Raw genomic sequence first — 9,709 nt, 5'->3', positions numbered from 1 at the left:
TATTTCAATAGTCGAATTTAATTGTGGCTATATTGGTTTAATTAAAGAAAACCAGTGAAAATCCCAAGAAATAGGTGAGATCCTTTTTTTCTTTCTTTCCAGTTTGAGAGAGGGTCCTTTAGGTACTCACGTTTAGGTATTGTGTTACGGTCTGGGTAACCAGAACTACACATCATGAACAGCAATTAAATATTTACATTTACACAAAACAACTCCAGTTTCAACCCAAAATCATATGTCGTTGCCACAGTCTCTAGACCTCCTTCCCGTTCGTTTTCTAAAAGGGGACAAGTTATTGTCATGCACTCCATTTTGAATACTGTTTTATTTGAATATATTAAAGAAATTGGTAAAATAGTTTATCCAAAAAATATTACTTTTAAATCTCTCATTTCGAATAATCGAATCTACATTTTCCTCACTTCTACCGACATCGTTGATCAACTAATACACCGAACGTCATAATTAATTTCACCGTCATCTTTATCTGCAGGCTTCTTTCTGCGACCAAAAGAATCCTTATTTAAAATGTATCTCCTTCCATCCCGCATTCACTAATCGAACAGTCCCTAAGAAATACGGAACATCAGATGATCAATAGGCATATATCATGAGTTTCCTACTCTATGTATATTTTTACTTCATCTTTTGCCAAATTTAGATACGATATTTAATTAAGTAAGAAAACTGTATGTACTTCAAATACTAGCCCAAGTCTAGTTTGAAAAAAAATTGTTAATAAAAAATAACCTTAAAATATCCAATCCCTTTTTTAATCAAAAGGTTATACTTGATAAAATAAAAGTTTTGGAACAAATCTGGACCTAACCATATATACTCTTTTCTTCCTTCACCGTTTCCTTATTCATCCTTAGTTTCACAAGATACCAATTATCCGAACTCTTCTATAAACTATTTCGAACTAAAAGCTGCACTCAAATCCTATAAAAACACAAAAATTAAGGTTTTCTAGAATTATCTTGAAAAATTTCTCGAAAATTCCTTAGGCACCAACGACCCTCTAAATGAAGCCAGTAAATTTACCAATGACATACCGCTGACAATCGTTAATGAAAGATCTTGCCCTAATCTATACTAATATAAAAGAAAAATCATTATAAAAAAAATTTTTTGTTAAAATCCATTATAAAAGGTATATAAATTAAAAAACCCAAATGGGCTATGTCATGAAGACAAAAGGTTTTCGGAATCTATATTCCATCATCAGTATCTAGGTGAACATGTTTTGAGCCGCTAAATATCTGGGTAAAAACCCGTTAAAAGTTATATGTTACAATTTAGTTTACATTATTTAGTCTTATATATTAGGATGTTAAAGCTACCAGTGGATATAATAACATGGCAAATGTTATCATATCCACTGGTAACTCAACCCTGGTGAGGTCCCAACCTCATATAAACTTATACAAAGTGTAGTAAATCTACTTCAAGATAGATCTAACGAACTAGGATTATCACTCACTGAGAACAAAACCAAATTAGTAAAATTTTCCAGAAGAATTTTCACTCCCTTAACCAAAATTTTATTTAACAATTCTCTACTTTCTGTTGTTAATTAATGTAAAATTCTCGGTTTTAGGTTTGACTCCAGATTAAATTGAAAGAATCAAATCTCTGAACTTAAAATCAATTGTTTTAAAAGGTTGAACATTTTTAAAACCCTCAGTCATCTTCAATGGGGTGCCGATAAAACTACTTCTAGGTCTGAGCGCTTTTCGCTTTAGTCCTATTGAGAGTGTATACCTTGAATCTAATGAACTTTCTCCTACCCTAAGACGATAATCACTTCTACTTTCGTATGCTGCATCAACATCCGCAAATCCAATTAATCCCGTTCATTCCCTAATTGAGACAATGGCGTCTTCGTCCACTAACAATAACCAACACCTTATCATAAAACCTATACCTCAATTAATTTGTCCACTACTTAAAAATATTGACCTTTTTCAGACTAGTTCATTTCCTCTAACTTTACTTCCCCTCTGGGCTAAAGATCTCCCTTGAATATATACCTCACTCACCATTTTTAACAAACTTGAATCTTCTAACCTTCTTATACAGAAAGCATTTTTGGAATTTAATTCTCTATACAGATGCTTCTAAAACTACCACTGGTATTGGTTGCGCAGTAACCACTAAACATGAACTTGTAAGATCATCTCGGTTACACTTAATATGCAACGTTTGCACAGGTGAACTATATAGTATTCTGTTGGCTTTTAAATGCATCTCCCATCAAAACAGACATATTGCCATTTGTTCAGATTAACTTTCATATATCCATTTAGTCAATACAATTTTCACTGACCACCTATTAGTTCAAAACATTCATGACATATACCAAAATCTCTCTGCTTACGATGTAAGTCTCTCTCATATGGCTGCCTTCTCACACCGGAACTACTGGTAATAAAACAGCATATAATTTTGCCAAAGAAGCTACCAACCATGGGGTGACTGAAGTCACCCCAATTCAACTAGCTAACGAATCTCGAAATTCGTTTTTAAAAAGTCAGTAGAGGATACTTGACAAAACTTATAGCAAAAGAGCAAAACAACTTTTCATAAACTTCAATCTTTTATTGGTCATCTCTCCCTAGACTTCATAACTAGAAGAGAAGCATCGACTATTAGAAGACTACGAATCAACCATACCAAACTTACCGACTGCAAACAATTCACCAACCTGTATAAAGCACTGGACTTAAAACCTTCTCTAAGGAACTAGAGAATCATCTACCTCTTCCTCAACTGTAAATTGTATATGTTGATTATTATTGTTGAAAATGTTGACTATTTCATTAATTTTGTGTTTAGGAAGTGCCAAAACTAAATCATCTACATATCTTTTAATAAAAGGAATGGAAAAAGTGTAATTGTTGATACAATCACTGATAATATCATCCATGACTAAATCCCATAGTGTAACCGTTTCAAAAGATTTAAAAGAAACTCATTATATATTTCGATTATATTTTTTTTTAATAAAACTAATAGCCCCATCTATCTGTCAAGTACCTACCTGTAGCCGACTCAAGGATTCTTCTGTAATTCCCAAATATATCCGGTAGATGAGCATATTTTTCAACTTGTCACTCACGCCCAATTTCCAGATTCAGGCGCCATGATAGCGCTTCGCTTTTTTCTGTTCGGACCGTCCAACCGTTAAGACGTGTTTCCAAAGTTGGTCTCAATTCAGAGGTGAGCAAATAAATCCTTTTCTTGTCCATATTTCAAATAGATATTTATTTTTTTAGACCCTTATTGGAGAGGCTATAATGCTGATATTATATTTCTAATACTCGTCGCAAGATAGTATTGCTATGGAGTTATTCCAGATCATGGCCCAGTAGCAGTATCTTTTTTTGGAATCCCTAACCCCTCTTATCTAGGATGGTGGTGATTTTATATAGTACGTAGCTGAATCAATGGTTTGTTTGGTGACATTAAATAAGAAGAGAAACAGAGCAGATTAAGGTTGTACCAATTTTTATTATACCTACTTTCAAGACAACAGAAATGATTATGAACTCAAAAACAAAATGGGAATATAGTGAAGTGTTCTAATTTAATTTAAAGGTTTATTTTCTTCATTGTTCCTAGTTGATAAATAACTATATTATTTTCAATGTAAACAAATTTCGAAATTTGGGGTTAATATATATATACATTTATTTTCTTTATAACCAATTCTTAATTTAATACGATACAAAGATTTTTTGTTTATGATAATGTTAACATCAAATAATATTTTGGAATCCCTTTGGGATGACGTAACTTTTAATGTTTTCTTTTTGTTCATTACTAAGAAATAATAAAGAATAGTTTTCTTGTAAACTTTCAATAAATCTTAATTTTTTTTTTGCTCTTCCCCTTCGAGGATAAACCAGGGGTGGCGTCCAATAATAAATAATAATTTCATATTATCTAATTGTGCTTGAATTTAAAATACGATATAGTTTCTATAACCCCGCCCTAATTCTCTTCGACAACGAGCGATTCTGGCCTTGTAATATTATTGTAGCACGGCAGTGTTACAAAATGGCGCCCAACGTGGGGCTTTTGAATATTCCTGTATCTTCAGAGTTTTTTTTCAATATTATTAGTTGTTTTGTACCCCCCTGTATATGTGGTTAATTAAGTCTGTATGTTTTGAACCATTTTTTTTGGTTAAATTGTGTATTTGTTTTATCCAATTTTTCATTAAATCAACACTGCTACTATCTTAGAATTTTTTGCAAAGTATTTATATGTATTCGTTTTTAGTCTTCGTAAAATTACGTAGAAATATTTCCGTCTATTTTCTGAGATCAAAATAAAACGTATTTGGAATGATGTGATGTAAACATTCACTGCTTAATTTCTTTTTGTCGGTATTCTTAATGCGAACGATATTAATTTGTGTATTTACAGACTCGTCTAAAAAATAAACATTCCATGTTAGAAATTTTGTTTACGTTCATGAAATAATTGATTTGGTATCTAAACGCTGGCCTTTTCTTAGAAGCGTTTGTAAGTAATATAATATTTCGTCGTTCTTTTTTAGTGTTTAGATTGAGTGAAACCTTGAAATTATTCCGGCTAATATGTCTCGACAATTTGTATAGTCCTCAATTCTTTTTCTTTGCAGTTCAGTCTTTTGTTTATAGAAGCATAATAATTATATTCCTCAATGTGTTTATTTTAAATAAACGAAATGGCTATTAGCGTTTGTTATTTGAAAAATCAATTAAGTGAATTTTATTTCTTGACCTTGATTCATGGTTTTTATTTGCGGCAAACAGCCATGAATTATATCTATATACAGGCTGTCCCGACCTACCTAATTTTAAAATGTGTTATCTGGATTTTTGCAGAATACTTAGGCGAAATATTTTTTTTCGAGGATTTGAAGTTGAGTTCTTTGATATTAGGATGTTTTTAATTTGTTTAATCTGTTATCTGTTAAATTTTCTTTTTAATTTGTTTTTCGTTTATTTTAAAAATGTATTTTTTCATAGTTTAACTTTTTCGTACTTTGAAAAGAAAATTTTATTTCCTGAAAAGGAAAATGCTTTCTATATTTTACAGTCCATGGTTTTTTTTGTTTTGAATGTATAAGGAAGTAATGATATAACTTCGTTTCTCTCTGCCTAAGGCGTCTTTGTTGAGAATATAGATCGGAAATATTGTTATTATCCTTCTGTTATGTTATTTTATATCTTTGTGTGGTCAGATGTAGTAGAAGTATGTTTTTGGTACTGGAACTTATTTTTGTTTTGTGGTTTTACCTTTTTCTTTTCTCGAGATGTCCTGTAGGACGTACAGGCACGTGACCTGTATTATTGTATCTTGAGTTATTTGTGTGATGTCAGACTGTTGTATACGCAGCAGCTTTCTTTTTTTGTCGTTGACATTTTTGCGGTCTTCTAATAGTTTATTAGACCACATATATCTTTTTGCTTTGAGACTTTTGGCTAAGGCTCAAAAGCTTTCATTTATTATTTTGTGTTCATGATATGGCACAAGTGAGGTTGAAGTAGTTTGCTGTTGTCTATTGTGACTCTTTGTATAAACAGAGGTGAAACAACCCGCTGCCGCCTATTGTGAATTTATCTTTTATCTTTATGTCGACGTTAAGACCACGTTTGTTTATCAATTGAAATAGTTCTGGTGCTACCGTTAAATGACCCACTGAGAATTAAAAGTTTATATTATTTTGACTCTGTTGGAGTTCTGCTAAAGAATGGTAAACATTTCTTTGTGATTTGTATGACGACCATATTGGATTCAATTAGGTGTCAAAAATGTTTTACTGTTCAACCTTTTTTTATTGTTGTTGGTGTTACATCCAACATCACGATTTTTTATTATTGACGATGGACTGTAATATTTTTCTATTTCTTTGGAAGATTATAATGATTCTTCCGTTCCTTTTAAGTCTTATCGTAAGTTTTTGTTTTGTGGAAGACTCCTACGATTTTTTTTTGTTTCTTTTGGAAACATCAGTCTTAGACTGAACTGTTTGTGTATCGATTATGGTTTGTATGCCATATACCCCCTTTCTTTCTTCTTCTCCAAGATTGTGTATTAACGGTTTGGATTTATTTTCTTCTTTTGTCCTTCTGGAAGTCTTCTTGCTTGGAAATTTTCCACTGTGATCAATCCCAGAGGATATTCTTATGGAACTATTGGCCATCCTGTCTTTCTTCTTTTGCGTTAGTTCAATTTTCAACCAGTGGTTGGAAATTCATTCATTGCTTGACTGTCATAGTCAACTTTATTATTGTTTGATGCTATTTAGGTTGTCTACCTAGTGGATGACCATAGCGAAGCTTGTTTAAGCTGTGTTGTTGGCCACCCGCCTTTGTTGAGCTGGAAGCATCCCTCTTTTCGCTCCCAGAAACTTTAACACTGGTCTGTTCCACACTTTTGGTTAGGTTAGAGCCATATTTATAGAAATCTGCCATTGGTCGTTGTGCCTAATAGCCAACGAACTGTACCTGATGTCGATTCATCAAATCGAGCATCCAGTTTAATTTTGCATGTAGATATGTCGTGATTTTTGTTATTTTTTTGTTTTATTCAGACCTAAAGCTTATCAACCAGTCAGTGTTTCATCGGAAAATTCAGATTTGTCTGAAACCGAATAAATCGGTTTTCTTAAATTTTTAATACCATTCTTCTAAAATGTTCAGTCCATTCTTAATTTTTAATTTTTTGGTTGATTCCCTTTACGCCTTTGCGTACTTAATCTTTGCTACCTTCTCCAGCGACTATTCAATCCCTCCGTGGCCCGTGTACAGGAAGAGTTGCGCTAACGCGAACTTTATCCTGGAGAGGATTCGTTTCCTTTCCAAATTTTTTTTGGCGTGGGGTCAGTACAGCACTGATACCCTAGTACTTAGTACATTGAATACCACTTTGCTTCGGCAAATATGTCCCTTAGTGCTTCTTTCCCTTCAGGAAGTTGACACGTTTCAATTTTTTTTTGAGCTGTCTCGACAACCCTTGTTTTATGTCGGTGGTGTTGACTATTAGTCAGGGAGCATCCTGCTATAGTCAAGTGGATTAGTGGACCTATCCCTATTCCAATTAATAATTTTGTGTATCTCAGATGTTGTCGCAAAGAGACGAGCCTCTGGAAGTAGTGTAGGAGACTCCGCACGTCGATCTCCAGAGCAACTCAGTTTGGCTCGCACCCCAGTTCGTTGAACTGTTTTACTTTTTATTATTATAATATTGATCATTTATTGTGTTCAATATGTCTATATATATGTATATATGTCGTATTTCTTTTCGACATAAATTTTATTTTTATCTTATCTTATTCTACTTCGGTATTATTTTCTCTCTAGTTTGTATTGATCGAGATCTTGAGTTTGTGCTACCCCGACCAAGAACCTATATTGATTTTAAGGGTGTTTGCAAAATTTAATCTCATTTTATTTTTAGAATGCCTTGGTAGAATGTGATATTTTTATGCTTATGTTAGTTTATATTACAATGAATTGTACATACCTTTAGTTGTCTTCAAGTGGATACAAAATTCAATTTATCTTATTTTACGGATTTATAAATCCAAGTAATTTTTTTGGTATCTATACCAAAGATATCAAGATTCCTCTGTCTAGTTACCAATGATAGTTCATTATAGTATCTGTTCATTTGCCTAAGTTTTACTCTTAGTGTGAAGACATTCGAATTTCGACTCTCTATTCGAAACCCCCCAAAAAATGTTTGAAAAGATTATTGCTGTCTAACATCCTATATTCTGAATGGCCAGACACTGAGGAAGGCTAGGGATGAAGTAAGCGGATTCCCGCTAGTTGACTCGTCGGAATGATAAGCCATTCATAATTGTATTTCAGTAATAAATCTAGAATAACAGCCTCCCGCGCCAGGAAACTTTTTTTAGTTCTCCAATACCTGTTTAGTTATGTAATCTAGAATTATTTAGACCCTACCCGAAGTTGACCCTACCCGAAGTTGACCTACCGATGTTGTCCCTATTATAGGCGGATGATACACGTTAGTTATCACAAATTCTAGTTGTCATACTAATAACTAAACATCAGCCTTTTTTTGTTTCTAAATATAGATGTGTCTTACAGAAATTCTGATGTCTACCTTTCCCAGTAAACTTATTAAGGCTTGTCTTTGTAGAACTTTAATGTACCAAATTTTGAACTATTAGTAACTCTTTCCTTTTCTTTGCGTATTTCTAAATGTGTCTATAATGACGCGCTGCGTTATTACCTTATGTTATTCGTGGATTAAGTCATAGATGAAAGACTCTATGCTTCCGAACAAACGATGACACATTTGTATTTTGTATCTTATGGCGTTAATGATACGATTGTATTATTATTCTTATGTTATTCGTGGATTAAGTCATAGATGAAAGACTCTATGCTTCCGAACAAACGATAACATTATTTTTTTTTGTGTTTTATTGTGTTAGGTCTCATAACGACTACGCAGTAAATTATCTGTTTTGTATCTTGGTGACAACACTAGTATGTTTTGCTTTATATTACTTATGAAATTTCAAATAATAATATCTTAATTATATTGTTTCGATTGAATGCGAGCATTTGGTCTCAAATAATGATTTGTAGATATGTTTTGTTTTATTCCGCTTTGTTCATGATATTGGTTATAGGTGAAATACCCTATGCATTTTGAGAGTGAGAATGCAATTTTTTTTTGTTCACATTTTTATAGTTGAGTCATTTCTATGCGTTCTGTTTCGCTTTGTTCTGAAATCTTTGAGTTGTTCCCACGTGAGTTGTGAAAGAAGGATTCTGTGAGTCCAGATTGTAGCTACATTTGTCCATTCTGTTTGTCTTACCTCTCCGTATATCTATTCCCACTTTTGAAAAGGTTAGTATGGTGTGCCACCATGCCTAGTCCGATTCCACGCTGGTACCCAGTTGAAATCGTGGGGAGGGCTGTGTAACCGTTTCAAAAGATTTAAAAGAAACTCATTATATATTTCGATTATATTTTTTTTTAATAAAACTAATAGCCCCATCTATCTGTCAAGTACCTACCTGTAGCCGACTCAAGGATTCTTCTGTAATTCCCAAATATATCCGGTAGATGAGCATATTTTTCAACTTGTCACTCACGCCCAATTTCCAGATTCAGGCGCCATGATAGCGCTTCGCTTTTTTCTGTTCGGACCGTCCAACCGTTAAGACGTGTTTCCAAAGTTGGTCTCAATTCAGAGGTGAGCAAATAAATCCTTTTCTTGTCCATATTTCAAATAGATATTTATTTTTTTAGACCCTTATTGGAGAGGCTATAATGCTGATATTATATTTCTAATACTCGTCGCAAGATAGTATTGCTATGGAGTTATTCCAGATCATGGCCCAGTAGCAGTATCTTTTTTTGGAATCCCTAACCCCTCTTATCTAGGATGGTGGTGATTTTATATAGTACGTAGCTGAATCAATGGTTTGTTTGGTGACATTAAATAAGAAGAGAAACAGAGCAGATTAAGGTTGTACCAATTTTTATTATACCTACTTTCAAGACAACAGAAATGATTATGAACTCAAAAACAAAATGGAAATATAGTGAAGTGTTCTAATTTAATTTAAAGGTTTATTTTCTTCATTGTTCCTAGTTGATAAATAACTATATTATTTTCAATGTAAACAAATTTCGAAATTTGGGGTTAATATATATATACATTCAT

This window comes from Diabrotica undecimpunctata, chromosome 7 (assembly GCF_040954645.1).
Source record: "Diabrotica undecimpunctata isolate CICGRU chromosome 7, icDiaUnde3, whole genome shotgun sequence".
NCBI classification, from domain to species: Eukaryota; Metazoa; Arthropoda; class Insecta; order Coleoptera; family Chrysomelidae; genus Diabrotica; species Diabrotica undecimpunctata.
This window is presented reverse-complemented; position numbering follows the sequence as displayed.